We start from the raw sequence: 19,871 nt of genomic DNA on the forward strand, positions 1-19,871 counted from the left end.
CTTTATTCAACTTACTTCTTCTTCCCCTATGAACTTGTTCTTCCCCTTTCCCAGGGTGGTCTTTTCATCCTTAGAATCTAGAACAGCAACTGGCACATAGTAGTTTCTTAATGTTTAATAAATTATAAAGAAACTGATATAGTACCCATCATGTCATAGTTCTCACTAAGTAGTGTCTCTTGAGTGTATGAATAAATGAATGAACAAATGAACGAATAAACAAACATAGATGCTAGATGTTTCCATCAGGGACTAAAATGCAAGAGCTGCTAGTATGTCCAAGGAAGACCTGGTGGGTGGTATGCTTTAAAATCAATAGAAGAAACTGGGTTTTTTTTTTTGTTTTTTTTTTAATGTTTAAAAGAAAAGAGAAAATGATCAGTCGACTTGAAAAGCAACTACTTTGCATAATAGTGTTATTAATGTTGTAAGGAATACTGGGCCCATTTGTTGTAAAATGACAACCATTTCACAGAAATTGCTTGGGGCAAGTTTGGGGGATGAAAAGTGTTCATTTTCCCTGTGTGCTTTCATGTGCCATCCCCAGGGACAAAGCGGAGACAGAGCTAACTCAGAGCCTGTTTGGAAGGACTGGTACATTATTAGATACTCCAGTTTCTTTCCTTAAAAGCCTTGAGGCTTGGAATTGACCTCACGAAAGACACACTTCCACAATGTATCACCTGCAACTGGCCAAAACTTAGAATGCGTCAGAAAGAGGAATCTGTGGAAGAAGCCACAGGAAGACAAGAGAAGCCTCACTCACAGGAGAATATAGCAGAGCCGCATGCTGTCACCAGTTGCCCATGAGAACCCAAGAAATAGGAAAAGGCGGGCCTCTGTAATAAAGGGGAACTGGAAGTCAAAATGTAGGCAGCTACAGCCATCCAGGTCCCAGAAAATCTTGCCTTTGCCTTTCTCACGCTTTCTCTCTGACGCTCAGGGTCTTCCCTTTAGAATTCATTTTCTTTATTTTTTCACTCTTTACCCAATTTGACTACCTGACTCTCAATTTTGCAATTCCCGTCTTGACCTATGACTCTAGCCCCCAGCCAGTTTCTGGCTAATTGGTCCTTGCTCTTAGAAATCAGATGCTGTGTTCACCTCTCCAGTCTTTGCCTGTTTCGGGCAATCAGCTCTCCCACACTGCTCTTTTCCCAACTTACATTTCAGCTGGAGCTTGACACCAAAGGCAAGTCATTTAAGCATTTTCTTTCTCTCAGCCCCTAATTGTTTACTTTCTGTCAAGAAAAATAATCTTCAGGCCTGAGAAGGCAGAACTTATACGGAGAAGAGGGAAATGACTGAGCCCAGAATAGATAAAAGAATATAAGGGAGGCAGTAAGATATATAAAAATAATATTTTAATTTATTTATACTCTATTTTTAAAAAATAGACTTAAGGTCATTTTCAGACACAAAAAGAGCATTTCTAACAAGGTTGGAAAAACAGGCAGAAAAAAAAAAGGCCTGTTAGAAAACTTGGATCAGGTTATCACTTAGAATGATATGCAAAGGGTATATCATAAAATCCAATACACTTGTCGGAAGTTAAGAACAAATACAGGCTTAAGCTTTTCCTACTATACATACGGGTTTTTTTTTCTCACTTTAATTTACATCATTAAAAATTTAGCATTTTACTACATTGCCACCATAATAAAATTGTTAAATGACCCACCATGTTCCAGTTTATGGTGTTACTGGCCAAAAAAAAGTGACATCTCTCAGTTTTTATTGCTTACTTTTTCTTGCTCTTAGTTATCCAGGGGATAATACAAAAGAGATTGTTCAACTGGAATAATCTTAGGCCCTTGGTATCAAGGTAATGTCCAGTTCAAGCCTGATTCAAAGAAACATTCACCAAGGCTGTGTAAGCACCAAGAATACAGTCTTCCATAGTTTCTTCCCTGCTTATTCCCTTTCCATTACCATGCAAATCCATGCAATTAAATGGAGGAAAGACACCATCTTGTTCTGGCACCCTAGCCCTTTCTTTGTGATTCCAAAATGTATAATGCGATTGATATGTTCAGCTTTATGTCTTGAGCATCTCAAATTATGTACAATTTATAAGCCACTGAGAATGTTTAATGAGAAAAAAATGAGAATGGGAAAATAGCTGAGTCAACTGAAGTAACAAAAGTAAGAGCAGAAAGATATTATAAAAACTGGATCCCCGTTGGCTGCTCTGCCTTGAGAAGATTTTGCCAGGTACCTGCAGACGCTAGTGCTGGGGAAATGGGGTCATTGCTATTGGGGTTTCTAATGGTTATTGATCTTCCTCAAGATTTTAGTGCACTCACATTTTCTTAGCATCCTCCTAAGTCAGACATTTTGGTGACTTCCAACTTCCTGCTGCCATAAACACATCTACAGAGAACATCCTTACTCATGAAAGGTTTTCCACATTAAGATACTTTCTTTGGCAGAGATTCCCGGTAGAATGAAGAACTTCACCTCTGGACTCAGATTTCCTGCTTTCACATTTTAGCTCCACCATTCACTAGCTGTGTAGCCATAGACAAGTCAGTTGACTCCCCTCTGTCGCAGGTTTCCTCCTTTACAAAACTGGGCTAATGTTGGTGGCTATGCCATGGGGTAGGCTGTAAAACTTAGGTAACGTAATACCTAAAAAGGGCTTAGGAAAATGCCTGCTATGTATATGTATAAGGCATTTTACATAATAAATACCCAATAAACACTATTACTATTTCCTACTTGTGGAGGTTAAATTATGAGCTTTCAGTCGTTTGTAAACTCCATGTGCAGATGCTAAGCCTTGGTTGTCTCTGTACCTTCACACCCCAGAACAGTGCCAGGTAGATTAACAGGTGGGCAGGTAGGCTTCTTCAGGGCAGGGACTGACAGTTTTGTGGACTGTTCAATATCTAGCACCTTTGCAGCATTGGACACCCAATTAGCACTCATTATATTTTTGTTGAATGTATAACTTTTAATAGGACTACAGAAAGTCATTTGAAACCCATTAGGGCAAGAGCAGGAAATAGTTCTGTATGTTTGCTATTGTTGCCTGTGTTAAAAAAAAAAAAAAAAAAAAAAAACTTCAGCCAAATTAAATTTAAAGGAGTTTAATTGAGCAATGAATTATTCACAAATCGGGCAGCCCCCAGAATCACAGCAGATTCACAGAGACTCCAATGCAGTCACATGATGGAAGAAGATTTATAGGCAACAAAAAGTGAAATGATGTACAGAAATTGGAAGTGAGGTACAGAATGGCTGGGTTGGTTACAGCTAAGCATTTGCCTTATTTGAACACAGTTGGAACTCTCAGGAGTGTATGAATGATCAAAGTACAGCCGCTGGGACTGGCCAAGACTCAGCTATTGTTATAGGTGCATACTCCGAAGTTGGGTTTTCAGTCTTGTCTACATATTAAGCTAGGTTGCAGCTCATCCACAAGGACTCGAATATAGAAGTACTGAGTCCTTCTCAGGCCATATTTAGTTCGCTTTAACACCTGGAATGCTCAGACTACGAGACAGGCAAGCATTCAGTGACTCAAGGAGGTGGCCAGAACATGGCCAGAACATGCCCAGAGCAGAAGGGCTGCAGGCTGCCTGGTATTGGACAACACAGTGGGAGCCCAGGAGACACCAAACTTCTGGGGACAGAGAGTGTGTGGCACCAGGAGGAGGATTAGAAAAGGGGGAGGTAGAGTTGCCAACAAAACAGACTTTGCCTCCTTCCTCTAAGGCAGCCATAAGAAAGGAATAAAATTCTTCTCCAGAAGAGTTTCTGAAATTGTCAAACTGTGAAAAGGACTAATTAAGTAGTTTGTATTAAAATAAAGGACTGTCCCATCGTGGAAAGAATAGGGGGAGGGGGCTATGGATCAAACAGGGCCTATTTGCAATTTCACCTCCACCACTCATCAAAATGTGACTTGAAGCTGAGCCTCAGTTTCCTGATCTGCAAAATAGGGCCAATATTGCCTCACTTACGTGGTTGTTGTGAGGGTTAAAACTTCAACCGCAACAGAGAGTCCAAGTTTCACAGTATAATGCCTGGCACCTAGTGGGCCCTAAATAAATGGTAACTAGTAATATTAAAATTAATCAGAGTAATCAGGCCTCACAATAAAAACGAACATAGGGCTTATCAAACGAATTCTCTCTACCGCATGAAAGAAACATGAGAACAAGCCCAAATTAGCTTGCTATTTTCCAGCAGCGAGCCGAGGAGACTGCCGAAGGTCACAGCAGCCATCTCGTAGGGAAAGAAAATGACATGGAACGCTGGGTCCCTGCTCATCGGCAGTGAATACCCACCCAATTAAGCCGATTAAACATTCACTCCTTGTGATGAAAAAGCCCCGTGCAGCTGAGCTAGGCCGCCTTCCCTGCTTCCTCGTCCAGAGCCTCTGTTTGTTAAATCACCCTTCCTTTCCCTTCTACATTCAGAAAATAATTGGCACTTGTTTAATGCCAAATTTACATTTGTTTTGCATGGGAACAAAATTTGCTTGCAAACAGCTATGTGTGTGAGCAAATGGGCATTTGTGCTGGTAAATAAAATAGACATGCAGTTTTCCAGTTTGAAGATGCATTATTCAACAAAACAAGCAGCAATAGCCTTTAATTTTCACTTATTCCTAAGTACTTAAGCACAAACTGTAGCCAGAAAAGCACTTTTTTTTGTCATTTATGCTTGTTCTGAGGTTTTCTTTCACATATGTCCCAAATGCATATATTATCAGAACTGACTGGACTTTTAGCACTTTTGGATTAAATCTTCTCAATGAAACAATTTATAGATTCAACGCATATTTGCTGAGCGCCTACTATGTGCTGGTTTATGGAGATTCACAGATGAATTCATGGTTCCTGCCTTTGGGGGATATTACAAATCATGGAGATTGATTTGTAAGTGGAATATGACCTTGGTGCTAAAATAAGTAATACAAGAATTACCCTAAAAAGGCTCTAGGTGACCAGTTAGGAAGCAAAAACACAGAATAATTATTTCTGCCTGCACAACTGGAAGAGATGATATTTGATTTTGGCAGTGAAAACAAAGAAATAAAGAAATAGGCTTCTCAAGCTAAGGAAAAAACCCAGGGAAGCTTTAAAACAGAATTATTAGAAGGTATTTAGTGAGGGGTGTCAATGCAACTAGGGAGGGATGGTGGGAAGATATGAAGTTGAATTTTAAGGGGCCGTGAATGCTATGTCAAGAGTTTGAACTTTATCAATGTGTATCTAACTTTAATATACATATTGGTCATCTTAGGATCTCATCAAATTTTTATTTTGGGTGGCTGGCAAGATGGCCAAATAGGAACCACTCTGGTCTGCAGATCCCAGTGAGATCAACACAGAAGGCGGGTGATTTCTGCATATTAACTGAGGTACCCAGGTCATCTCACTGAGACTGGTTAGACAGTGGGTGCAGCCCATCGAGGGCAAGCAGAAGCACGGTGGGGCACTGCCTCACCCAGGAAGGGAAAGGAGTCAGGGAACTCCCTCCCCTAGCCAAGGGAAGCCCTGAGGGACTGTGCCACAAGGAACAGTGCACTCCGGCCCAGATAGTACGCTTTTCCCATGGTCTTTGCAACCCACAGAGCAGGAGATTCCCTTGAGTGCCTACACCAGCAGGGCCCTGGGTTTCAAGCACAAAACTGGGCGGCCATTTGGGCAGACGTCAAGCTAGCTGCAGGAGTTTTTTTGCATACCCCAGTGGTGCCTGGAACACCAGCGAGACAGAACCGTTCTGGAAAGGGGGCTGAAGCCAGGGAGCCAAGTGGTCTAGCTCAGCAGATCCCACCCACATGGCATCCACCAAGTTAAGATCCACTGACTTGAAATTCTCGCTGCCAGCACAGCAGTCTGAAATTGACCTGGGATGCTCCAGCTTGGTGCAGGGAGGGACGACTGCCATTACTGAGGCTTGAGTAGGTGGTTTTCCCCTTACAGTGTAAATAAAGCCACAGGGAAGTTCAAACTGGGCAGAGCCCACTGCAACTCCGCAAAGCCGCTGTAGCCAGAATGCCTCTCTAGATTCCTCCTCTCTGGGCAGGGCATCTCTGAAAGAAAGACAGCAGCACGAGTCTGGGGCATATAGATAAAATGCCAATCTCCCTGGAACAGAGCACCTAGGGGAAGAGGTAGCTGTGGGCACAGCTTCAGCAGACTCAAACATTCCTGCTGGCTGGCTATGAAGAGAGCAGCGGATCTCCCAGCAGAGTGCTCGAGCTCTGCTGAGGGACAGACTGCCTCATCAGGTGGGTCCCTGACCCCTTTGCCTCCTAAATGGAGACACCCCCAACCAGGGGTCAACAGACACCTCATACAGGAGAGCTCCAGCTAGCATCTGGCAGGTGCCCCTCTGGGACAAAGCTTGCAGAGGAAAGAACAGGCAGCAATCTTTGCTGTTCTGCAGCTCCGCTGCTGATACCCAGGCAAACAGGGTCTGGAGTGGACCTCTAGCTAACTCCAGCAGACCTGCAGCAGAGATGCCTGACTGTTAGAGAAACAAAAACAAAAAACTAACAAAACAGAAAGCAACAGCATCAACATCAACAAAAAAGACGTCCACACAGAAACTCCATCTGAAAGTCACCAACATCAAAGACCAAAGGTAGATAAATCCACGAAGATGCAGAAAAACCAACACAAAAAGGCTGAGAATTCCAAAAACCAGAACGCCTCTTCTCCTCCAAAGGATCACGACTCCTTGCCAGCAAGGGAACAAAACTGGACGGAGAATGAGTTTGATGAATTGACAGAAGTAGGCTTCAGAAGATGGGTAATAACAAACTCCTCCCAGCTAAAGGAGCATGTTCTAACCCAATGAAAGGAAGCTAAGAACCTTGAAAAAAGGTTAGAGGAATCACTAACTAGAATAACCAGTTTAGAGAAGAACATAAATGACCTGATGGAGCTGAATAACACAGCATGAGAACTTCGTGAAGCATTCACAAGTATCAGTAGCTAAATCGATCAAGCAGAAGAAAGGATATCAGAGATTGAAGATCAACTTAATGAAATAAAGTGTGAAGACAGATTACAGAAAAAAGAATGAAAAGTAATGAACAAAGTCTCCAAGAAATATGGGACTATGAGAAAAGACCAAACCTACATTTGATTGGTGTACCTGAAAGTGATGGGGAGAATGGAACCAAGATGAAAAACACTCTTCAGGATATTATCCAAGAGAACTTCCTCAACCTAGCATGAAAGAGAACATTACAAAGATACTCCTCGAGAAGAGCAACCCCAATAATCGTCAGATTCACCAAGGTTGAAATGAAGGAAAAAAATCTTAAGGCAGCCAGAGAGAAAGGTCAGGTTACCCACTAAGGGAAGCCCATCAGACTAACAGCAGATCTCTCTGCAGAAACCCTGCAAGCCAGAATACAGTGGGGGCCAATATTCAACATTCTTAAAGAAAAGAATTTTCAACCCAGAATTTCATATCCAGCCAAAATAAGCTTCATAAATGAAGGAGAAATAAAATCCTTTATAGACAAGTAAATGCTGAGAGATTTTGCCACCACCAGGCCTGCCTTATAAGAGTTCCTGAAGGAAGCACTAAATATAGAAAGGAAAAACCAGTACCAGCCACTGCAAAAACATACCAAACTGTAAAGACCATCAACACTATGAAGAAACTGCATCAATTAACGGGCAAAATAACTAGCTAGCATCATAATGACAGGATCCAATTCACACATAACAATATTAACCTTAAATGTAAATGGGCTAAATGCCCCAATTAAAAGACACAGACTGGCGGATTGGATAAAGAGTCAAGACCCATTGGTGTGGTATATTCAGGAGACCCATCTCACGTGCAAAGACACATATAGGCTCAAAATAAAGGGATGGAGGAAGATTCACCAAGCAAATGGAAAACCAGAAAAAGCAGGGGTTACAATTCTAGTCTCCGATAAAACAGACTTTAAACCAACAAAGATCAAAAAAGACAAAGAAGGGCATTACATAATGATAAAGGGATCAATGCAACAAAAGAGCTAACCATCCTAAATATATATGCACCTAATACAGGAGCACCCAGATTCATAAAGCAAGTTCTTAGAGACATACAAGGAGACTCAGACTCCCACACAATACTAGTGAGAGACTTTAACACCCCATTGTCAGTATTAGACAGGTCGAGACAGACAACTAACAAGGATATTCAGGACTTGAACTCAGTTCTGGACCAAGTGGATCTAATAGACATCTACAGAACTCTCCACCCCAAATTAACAGAATACACATTCTCAGCACCTCATCTCACTTATTCTAAAATTGACCACATACTTGAAAGTAAAACACTCCTCAGCAAATGCAAAAGAGCAGAAATCATAACAAACAGTCTCTCAGACCACAGTGCAATCAAATTAGAACTCAGGATTAAGAAACTCACTCAAAACCACACAGCTGCATGGAAACTGAACAACTGCTCCTGAATGACTACTGGGTACGAAATTAAGGCAAAAACAAACAAGTTCTTTAATTCCAATGAGAACAAAGACACGAGGTACCAGAATCTCTGGGACAGCTAAAGCAATGTCAAGAGGGAAATTTATAGCATTAAATGCCCACAGGAGAAAGTGGGAAAGATCTAAAATCAAAACCCTAACATCACAATTGAAAGAACTAGAGAAGCAAAAGCAAACAAATTCAAAAGCTAGGAGAAGACAAAAAATAACTAAGATCAGAGCAGAACTAAAGGACATACAGACACAAAAAACCCTTCAAAAAAAAGAAAGAAAGAGAGAAAGAGAGAAAGAGAGAAAGAGAGAAAGAAAGAAAGAAAGAGAGAGAGAGAAAGAGAGAAAAGAGAGAAAGAGAGAAGAGAGAAAGAGAGAAAGAGAGAAAGAAAGAAAGAAAGAAAGAAAGAAAGAAAGAAAGAAAGAAAGAAAGAAAGAAAGAAAGAAAGAAAGAAAGAAAGAAATCAGTGAATCCAGGAGTTGGTTTTCTGAAAAGATTAACAAAAAACGTAGAATGCTAGCCAGACCAGTAAAAAAGAAAAAAAAAAAAAAAAAAAAAAAAAAAAAAAAAAAAAACAGAAGAATCAAATAGACACAACAAAAAGTGATAAACAGGATATCACCACTGATCCCACAGAAATACAAACTACCATCAGAAAATACTATAAACACCTCTACACAAATAAACTAGAGAATCTAGAAGAAATGGACAAATTCCTGGACACATACACCCTCCCAAGACTAAATCAGGAAGAAATTGAATCCCTTAATAGACCAATAACAAGTCCTGAAACTGAGGCAATAATTAATAGCCTACCAACTAAAAAAATCCCAGAACTAGAGGGAGTCACAGCTGAATTCTATAGGAGGTATAAAGAAGAGGTGGTACCATTCCTTCTGAAACTATTCCAAATGATAGAAAAAGAAGGATTCCTTCCTAACTCATTTTATGAGACCAGCATCATCCTGATACCAAATCCTGGCAGAGAAACAACAAAAAAAGAAAATTTCAGGCCAATATCCCTGATGAACATTGATGTGAAAATCCTAAATAAAATACTGGTAAACCAAATCCAGAAGTACATCAAAAAGCCTATCCACTATGATCAAGTTGACTTCATCCTTGCGATGCAAGGGTGGTTCGACATACGCAAATCAATAACGGAATCCATCATATAAACAAAACCAATGACAAAAACCACATGATTATCTCAATAGATGCAGAAAAGGCGTTTGAAAAAATTCAACACCCCTTCATGCTAAAAACTCTCAATAAACTAGGCATTGATGGAACGTATCGCAAAATAATGAGAGCTATTTATGAGAAATCCACAGCTAATATTATACTGAATGATCAAAAGCTGAAAGCATTCTCTTTGAAAACCGACACAAGACAAGGATGCCCTCTCTCACTCCTCCTATTCAACTTAGTATTGGAAGTTCTGGCCAGAGCAATCAGGCAAGGTAAAGAAATAAAAGGTATTCAATTAGGAAGAGAGGTAGTCAAATTGTCTCTGTTTGCAGATGACATGGTTGTATATTTAGAAAACCCCATCATCTCAGCTGAAAATCTCCTTAAGCTGATAAGCAACTTAAGCAAAGTCTCAGGATACAAAAATCACAAATATTCCTATACACCAATAATAGACAAACACAGAGCCAAATAGTAAGTGAACTACCATTCATAGGTGCTACAAAGAGAATAAAATACCTATGAATACAACTTGCAAGGGATGTGAAGGACCTGTTCAAGGAGAGCTACAAACCACTGCTCAAGGAAATCAGAGAGGACACAAACAAATGGGAAAACATTCCATGATTATGGATAGGAAGAATCAATATCATGAAAATGGCCATATTGACCAAAGTAATTTATAGATCCAATGCTATCCCCAGCAAGCTACCACTGGTTTTCTTCACAGTGTTAGAAAAAACTACTTTAAATTTTATATAGAACAAAAAAAGAGCCCATATAGCCAAGACAATCCTAAGCAAAAAGAATAAAGCTGGAGGCACCACACTAACTACCTCACTTCAATCTATACTACAAGGCTACAGTAACCAAAAGAGCATGGTACTGGTACCAAAACAGATATATAGACCAATGGAACAGAACAGAGTCCGCATAAATAATGCCACGCATCCTACAACCATCTGATCTTTGACAAACCAGAGAAAAACAAGCAATGGGGAAAGGATTTCCTATTTAATAAATGGTGTTTGGAAAACTGGCCAGCCATATGCCAGGAACTGAAACTGGACCCCTTCCTTACACCTTGTACAAAAACTAACTCAAGATGGATTAAAGACTTAAATGTAAAACCTAAAACCACAAAACCCCTAGAAGAAAACCTAGGCAATACCATTCAGGACATAGGCATGGGCAAAGACTTCATGACTAAAACACCAAAAGCAATGGCAACAAAAGCCAGTTGACAAATGGGATCTAATTAAACTAAAGAGCTTCTGCTCAGCAAAAGAAACTATCATCAGAGTGAACAGGCAACCTACAGAATGGGAGAAAATTGCTGCAATCTATCCATCTGACAAAGGACTAATATCCAGAATTTACGAAGAACTTAAACAAATTTACAAGAAAAAAATCAAACAATGCCATCAAAAAGTGGGCAAAGGATATGAACAGACACTTCTCAAAAGAAGACACTTATGTGGCCAACAAATAGGAAAAAAAGCTCATTATGACTGGTCATTAGAGAAATGCAAATCAAAACCACAATGAGATACCATCTCACGCCAGTTAGAATGTCAATCATTAAAAAGTCAGGAAACAACACATGCTGGAGAGGATGTGGAGATAGGAACACTTTTACACTGTTGGTGATAGTGTAAATTAGTTCAATTGTTGTGAAAGACAGTGTGGTGATTCCTCAAGGATCTAGTACTAGAACTACCATTTGACCCAACAATCCCATTACTGGGTATATACCCAAAGGACTATCAATCATTCTACTATAGAGACACATGCACACCTATGTTTATTATGGCAGCATTCACAATAGCAAAGACTTGGAACCAACCCAAATGTCCATCAATGATAGACTGGATAAAGAAAATGTGGCACATATACACCATGGAATATGATGCAGTCATAAAAAAGAATGAGTTCGTGTCCTTTGCAGGGACGTGGATGAAGCTAGAAATCATGATTCTCAGCAAACTAACAGAGGAACAGAAAACCAGACACTGAATGTTCTCACCCATAAGTGGGAGCTGAACAATGAGAACACATGGACACAGGGAGAACATCACACACTGGGGCCTGTCAAGGGATGAGGGGATAGGGGAGGGAGAGCATTAGGAGAAATACCTAATGTAGATGACGGTTGATAAGTGCAGAAAACCACCATGGCACGTGTATACCTGTGTAACAAACCTGCATATTCTGCATATGTATTCCAGAACTTAAAGTATAATTTTTTTAAAAAATTTGATTTTGACCTTGTTAAAATCCACCCAGTAGATTTCGGTGGAGCCTGAGATGCTGCATTTCTAAGAAGCCCCTAATTAGATGTATGTTGGCAAATATTTGACAAGAGTTTTGGACCAGTGGTCGGAAGGGCATTTAACAGTTCCATTGTTATAAATACTCCCTCCTCAGCCTATTTCAAGTGATCAATACAATGCCAGTAAACATGGATTTGGACAAAGATGTGCACAATCAGCTCTTTCAGATCAGTTCAAGCTGGCTCCAGGACACCAGATCTCCTAGGTGTTGTCCAATCCTGTTGCTTTAAGGACCTTTGAATAGGCAGTGTCTAGTGCAGTGGTTCTCAACCTTGACTGCACATGAGAGTTACCTGCAGGTGTTTTATTTAAAAGGAAGGAGAAATGAAGAAAACTTCCTCCCAACCCCATTCATATATTCAACAAGTATTTTAAGACACAGTAGTAAAATGGTCAGAATTGATCTACATTTTCCACCCCTTTTTGCTATATTCTTCTTGTATTTCCACTCTCACTCCAAGTGACTAGAATTCTCCATCCAGCTCATTTTGCTGACAAATATTGGTTGTTCCACTTTTTCCAGTAATCCATACATTCTATTTTCCTTAAACCTTTCTGTTTCTAGTTTCCCTAAGAAAAAAGAAAACCTTTTGTCTCAAGAACACAGATTTGGGTTCCATGTAAAGAATAAGTTAACAAAATTTCAATCTTTGCCTGAATGATAAAGGGGTTGCCTTGGGAAATCAAGACATGCATGTCGTTTGAAGGGTTCAAGGAAAAGGTACATGATCACTTGCTGTGAGTGTTATAAGGAATACTCATGCAATAGATGACAGTGGGGCAACATGATATTTAGTGTCATTTCTTTTTTTATTTTATTTTATTTTTTTGAGACGGAGTCTCACTCTGTTGCCAGGCTGGAGTGCAGTGGCACGATCTCAGCTCAGTGCAACCTCTGCCTCAGCCTCCTGAGTAGCTGGGACTACATGCACGTGCCATCACGTCCGGCTAATTTTTGTATTTTTAGTAAAGATGGGGTTTCACCATGTTGGCCAGGACGGTCTCGATCTCTCAACTTCATGATTCGCCTGCCTCAGCCTCCCTCCCAAAGTGCTGGGATTACAGGCATGACCCACCATGCCCAGCCTAATATTATTTCTTAATCTGAGATTATCTGAGCTATAACATGCACAAAATACTGATTCACTTAGTTACCAGGACTAGATCTAGTCAAAACTACAGATAAGCTGGGAGCTTTTTCTCAAAATCTCTACATCTTCCTTACTCCATAATAGTTCTCTTATTTCAATATCCCCTTTCCTCTCTGTACCAGTTCTCACAATAATCATTGTCTCTAAAGCAACAAAGAAAATAAATCTTATTAATTCATTGACTTTATGGGCTTGGGACTCAAACCAGTGATTTCCCCCACTAGATTCTAAAAGGACCATAGAGGAAATACAGTGCTTAAAGCAAAGGAATGAAGGATGCACTGAGAATGGCCTGCCGGAGATGTTCCTCTGCTTTCAAGATACCGCCCTTCTACCACTCAAGGCTTGTGGTTGCTCATCCCCAGTTGAAATCTGCCTTGTCAATAACTAAAGAATATGTGGCAGTCATAGGGAAGCTACTGCGGATGAGAACTTTGAATTTGCTTTTGCAGATGGGGTATACAGCATGATTACCTCTTCTGCTTCTTATTTCAGTTAAATAATTACGACTCCAGTATCCACTGGCATAAGCAGTTTGTTCTTGGTTCATATTTGTTAGTCAGTTGATGTGGTTTGGCTCTGTGTTCCCACCCAAATCTCATCTCAAATTGTAATCCCCATGTGTTGAGGGAGGTACCTGGTGGGAGGTGACTGGATCATGGGAGCGGTGTGCCTCATGCTGTTCTCATGATAGTGAGGGAGTTCTCACGAGATCTGATGCTTTAAAAGTGTTTGGCAGTTCCCCTCGCTCTCTCTCTCTCCTGTCATCATGTAAGACGTGCCTTATTTCCCCCTCACCTTCTGCCATGACTGCAAGTTTCCTGAGACCTCCTCAGCCATGAGGAGTTGTGGGTCAATTAAAACTTTTTTCTTCATAAATTATCCAGTCTCAGGTAGTTCTGTATAGCTGTATGAAAGCAGACTAGTACTTCAATTTTTAAAATATTTATTAGGCACAACTAACAAATACTATAAAAATTGACTAACAAGAGTGATGCAAAAGCTACCCAGCTTCTTGGAAAAAAGAGCATTTATTTAAATTATTTGTAAATCATCTGTCCTAGCCATACAGAAATGTCAAGATTTTCAAAGACATCATGATCACATGTGAAAAGAATACACATTATATCACAAAAATGTAAATGAAAGTTTCCCCAGTGTCTTGATTCAGATCTCATCATCTCTTGCCTGGATGCCTAAAGTAACCTCCAAACAACAGGCTCCTCCTCTGATACCCATTTTCCTCAGTGCCACCAGTCACCTTGCTAGATCACATCAGATCAGGCCACTCTGCCACTTATAAACCTCCAGTGTCTCCCAGTGACCAACAGAATCAAGTCCAGACACTGTGTCTTGCTATGTATCTTTATGATACATAAAGCTATCATAGAAGCTGTACCTTGCCATGTATCTTTATGATACATAAAGACCCTGTATCATGCTATGTATCTTTATGATACATAAAGCTGTCATATTTTCTCAGCAATCCCAATTTAAACTTACCTTTCTTATTTTCTATCCTGTAGAATCTCCCAGAAATGTCAACATCTACCAAGTGGACTCTCATTCCTACAGCAGCAGCAAAAAAAAAAAAAAAAAAGTTTTTGTAAATCTTTTCTTAAACCATGGATCCCCTTTGTTTTTGGAAAGTATTACCACAGGTTTTTAAAAATCCTTTTATAATTGATTTGTTTCTCATTTCCTGACAAACATCACTTCTTTCATCTACACATATACCTAATGGTGAAACTACAGTTAGGTTTCATTCTTCCTTGGATAAGCCGTGTAGTTTTTGCTTCTATGACTTTATGCATTATGTTCCTTCTCTATGGAATGAGGCTTGCTTTTATCCCATCTGGCACACTTCTACTCATCCTTAAGAGCCCAGTTCGAATATTACCTTCCATTTGAGACCTTTCAAAGGCAGAATTCTTTTCTTCTCCTGCTATACTTCCAGGACATTTTGATACCTCCTTGGTAGTATTCATCACATGACATGTTGAGTCTTTACACATTTGTTTTCTGCCCTGGCTTATAACTTCCTTAAGTATTTCCATCACAGAAAAGGTGGTTGTGATATAATGACAGAGCACTGAACTTGGGGACTTGGACTCAATTCACAGCTCTGCTATTTGTGCACAGTTTGAATTGCACTTTAAGCTTATAATATGTAGAATGATTGTGTGAGTTAATATATATTAAAGTGGCACACAATTGCACTTGCTCAATGTTTAAGTAATGTAAGGGCAGATAAAGAAAAATGTCCAGTTGTAGAACTATGAACTATTTTCTGAACTTTACACTTAATCAGGTACATATGGCAGGTACTCAACAAACCTTTGTGAATTAATATTAAATAATAATAATGAACAAGGACATAAAGAGATTAAAGAATAGCCAGACGGTGAATAATTTAGGCTTTGTGGGCAATAGGATCTCACAGTTACTGAACTTTGCTGTTGCAGTGCAGAAGCATTGGGGTGCAGCTCTGTTCCCATAAAACTTTATTTTTAAAAGTAGACTTGGCTCATGGCCCATGACTTGCTGACTTCTGGTAATATGTGTTACAAATCTTTTTACCCAGTCTCCATCTGCTTGGATTGTCTATTGAGATTATTTGTAGGTATTTTGTTATGTGAAAGGCTTTCTTTTTGATGTAGCTAAGTTTATCAAGATTTTTCTGTTGTGTTATGTTTTTCTTTCTTTAAAAAATACACATTATTCTGTCATCCACATAACTTAATGATTGTCTCTTATTTTTTAAAAATAAATTTTAAAATTTGCCTTTCACATTTAAAACTTTGATACTTATAGAAACAATTGTTGTGACTGTGAGTTACAGATACAATTGACTGATTGATTGATTGATTGATTGATTGACAAGGCAATTGTTCCAACATTTTAAAAGACTAGTCCATCTTTCCTCAACTGATTTGTAGTACCACCACTCTTCTGTTGCAAGAATATATCAGTTTCTGGGTTCTCTCTTTAGTTGCATTGGTATATTTGTCTGTTACTGCATCAATTCCACATTGTCTAGTAACACCAATCTACCCTTATTTTTAATTTTTCTGTTATTTTCACATGTATTTTAGAGCCAATTTACTTCTGTACTAGGGGAAAAAATCTGGTAAAATTTTGATTGCAATGGCTTTGACTGTTTATATTAATTGTGGAGAATTTATATCTACATAAAATTAGAAAGTCCCATCTATACGGCTGTTATATATCTCCATTTGTTCCATTTTATGGTCTTTATTAATGTTTCTAATTTTCTTCATTTAAATCTTGAACATTTTTGTTACATTTACTCTTAGATACCCTACTGATCTATTACGAATGGTGTCTTTTTCTAATGTTTATGGCTAGTGTTGAGGAACTTATTGAATTAGACCTTACAGCCTTTCCGCATTCTGAGCCCTCTTGTTAATTTGAACAGTTTTTAGATTTTTCAATACAGACAAGTATTTTATATGCCAATAAAATTAATTTTATCTTTTTTCTATTACTTGCTTTCTTCTTGTCTTCCTCTTACTCCTCTCCCTCTTCCTCTCCCACTGTCTTTCTTTTTAGTCTTATATATTTCCAAGGACTCTGGTATAATGCTAAACAAGTTAATGAGAAATAGTTTTGCTATAGAGATGCTTCTAAAATGTTATCATTAGAAATAATGTTTGCTGTGGGTTTTCAGTAAACAGCCTTTATCAGAATAAGGAAGCCACTTTTTATTCCTGCGTACTAAGATGTTTTCTATCATAAATACCTTCTACCCCCAAGCTCTTGCACTTTCAATCTACATTCTCTGTTAAATGGTATCTCAGATACCTCAGTTGTTCATGACATAGGTATCTCCTTTGCAAACACCTTCCAACTCAACTCCTATACCAAGCCATCTTGATGTTTACTTCCAGTATATATCTTGAATCAATACACACAGGTTTTGTTTCTCATCTCTCTGACCTTAATCCAAGACACCATTATAACATACTATATTATTTCCTCATATCCTAACTGGCTCTCTCCAGCTGCTTTTTTCTCCATCTGGTCCTTCTGCTTACAGTAGCCAAATACAACTTTTTAAGTGTAAATAGGATCATATCACCCTTTTGTTAAAAAAAAAAAAAAAAATCATGATTTCTCATCGCACTTAGAATAAAATCCAAAAAATGTTAACGTCCTTCAGGGTCTTGCATCCTCGATTTCCTCTCCAACTCTTCGTTTCATCCCCAACCAAACCTGGGTTCCCACCACACTGGTTTTTTCAGTTCCTCAAAGCACCCACACTCTTTCCGGCTTTAGGATCTTTCCCTAGAATACCTTCTCCCTATAATAGACCAGGCTATTTCTAATGTATCCTTCAAATCTCGAGCTAAACCCCACTTCCTCAGAGCTATCTTCTCCACCACTTGTTTAGGTCTTCCTGGAATTTTTCTTGAAAGTATTTATTGCAATTTAAAATTCCAAAGGAATTTGTTGGATTGTTGGGGTTTATCTCCTCCTCTACAATGGCAAGTTTCAATTTTCAACTACTATTAAGAACCAATTATATTTTTGAATAAAAAAATTAGATGCTGAAGAGTCACCCATAATTCAAAACCAACATTGTGAATCCATTTTTGTTTGTTTGTTTTTTCACATTTCTTTGTTTAAATAATCCTCTTTCTTACCATTGGAATATGCCATAAAAATCTTCCTTAAAACTGAGGAGAAATTTCTTAGGGAAGTTATGGACCTAAATAGCCTAGTTACACCTAAATAGTCTAATTGCCTAATGACTTTACTAAGTGACAGTTCTCAGAGAGGTCATCCATTAAATCATCTGTCTTTATGAAATAGGTTCAACAATAATGTTTTTGAAGTCAATTAGCGCAGTTAGATATGAACAGAATGCAAATTGTTTTTATTTTAGATGTATTAGTGTTAAGCAGTTAAATAAGTCACATAGCAAGTCCCAAATGTAGCCTTAGACAATGTCTGGAATTTTCATTGTAGTTAGTTGTGTTCCTTGTGTTAGTTCTCTATTAGATAGAATCAGGCAAGAGGAATGATGAGCATTTGACACTCCTAAACTTTAAGCTATGCTGCAGAGATTATAATATCTAATAGTGTTGTGAGAATTAATTAAAATAATATTGGAACTACCCAGACAATGGTACACAGGAGGCATTTAATAAATGGCAGCTACTATTGCTATTTGTTATCATACTATCATTATGATCATACTTCTTACAACAATATGTGAATAGTGTTATTACAGAGCTAATAATCAAAGAGCAATGAATGATGTTACTTAGATTATCATTTTTATGCAACTGCAAAAACCTTAAAGTTTCAGTAACTCTCCATTGCCAATTGGTTAAAGTCCAAGTTCTCTAGCAGAGTTTTCAGAATCCCTTACAATGGTCAAAGAAAATGAAGACAGAAGAGTAATAGCAAAAGGTCAATAAACATCAAATTAATATTTGGCATCACTTAACTAAGACATAGAAAATACAACAATGGCATGTTATGTTTTACTATGTAATTAGCAAAAGTATTTTTGTGCTAATGTATACTGTGGGTGACAAAACAATGAAAGAGGGACTGTCATGTTATCTCTTGCAGAAGTAGAAATCATTAAAACGATTCAGAAAAAAATTAATAATCTATTATCAGGAACTTTAAAGTTATTCTTACTTTTTACCCAATGTTTCAACTTCTAACAATAACAATTGGTAATATTTGGATCAAGTACTGTGCTGAGCACATGATGTACATTATCTGATAAATACAACCCAGGAAATAATCCAAACACTGGAAAAATACTCAGGCAGACAATGGCCATGATAGCATTGTTTGTAATGTCAAATACTTAAAAATAATATAAAAATTCATCAACTAAAAATGGTTGCATTTATTGACAGATTATGATGCAAACATCATTATAATTATGAAGAAGAGATAACACAGAATCATGTACTAGTTACAATTTTTTTTAAGAAAAGCAACAGGCAGAATTTGATTTAATTTCAATTATATGAAGAAAAAAGAAAGCATACAGGAAAGGCTGGAAAGAAATATACTGAAATATTAGCAATGATTTCCACTACATTATGGGATTATGGATTATTTTTTAATGTTTTCCTTTATGTTTTTCTAAAATTTCAATGTTTTACAGTAAGTATGTATTATTACTTTTACAAATAGAAAAAAAAATTGTTAAACTCCCTAACCAAACTGAATACATCCCTCAACAGCAGTCCTTCACCATTCATCCCAGACTCTTTTTTCAGACTCATCTCACGCCAAGCCTCTATGCCAACCCATCCTGAATTAGATGCTGTGCTCTTATATGCCGCTGTGCATTTGTAAGTATAAAATTTCTTTTGTGACGTTCCCTTTGTCCCATTCCCTCCATGACTCATCTTTTGAATTCCAGCTTGAATATCTCCTTCTCAAAGAAACCTTCCTTAAAGACAAGGAGGCTAGGCTCTTCCTCTGAGAGCTCATTGCTCCTTGAATACACCTCCAGAATAACACTCTTCACTCCATCCTATGCTATAATTTGTTAAATTATCCACCTCACAATAGTCTGCAATCTTCTTATGATTCTAGCATGCAGCACAACACTAGACATGATAGATGATAGATAGATAGATGATAGATAATAGATAGAAGACAGATAGTAGATAGATAGATGAAAGACAGATAGATGATAGAGACATAGATGATAAAGAGGCAGATAGATAATA

At 38.4% G+C, this 19,871-nt stretch overlaps 1 long non-coding RNA gene across 1 annotated transcript in view; it reads right to left on the reverse strand.

The window, feature by feature from the left end:
• LOC126931296 (uncharacterized) overlaps positions 1-19,871 on the reverse strand; it is a 64,405-nt gene that overhangs the window by 40,631 nt on the left and 3,903 nt on the right. Inside the window, exon 2 of the long non-coding RNA XR_007717823.1 lies at positions 14,644-14,709. This is a non-coding gene — a long non-coding RNA (uncharacterized LOC126931296). The remainder of the gene's footprint in view (positions 1-14,643; positions 14,710-19,871) is intronic.

Source organism: Macaca thibetana, chromosome 11 (assembly GCF_024542745.1).
Source record: "Macaca thibetana thibetana isolate TM-01 chromosome 11, ASM2454274v1, whole genome shotgun sequence".
NCBI lineage: Eukaryota > Metazoa > Chordata > Mammalia > Primates > Cercopithecidae > Macaca > Macaca thibetana.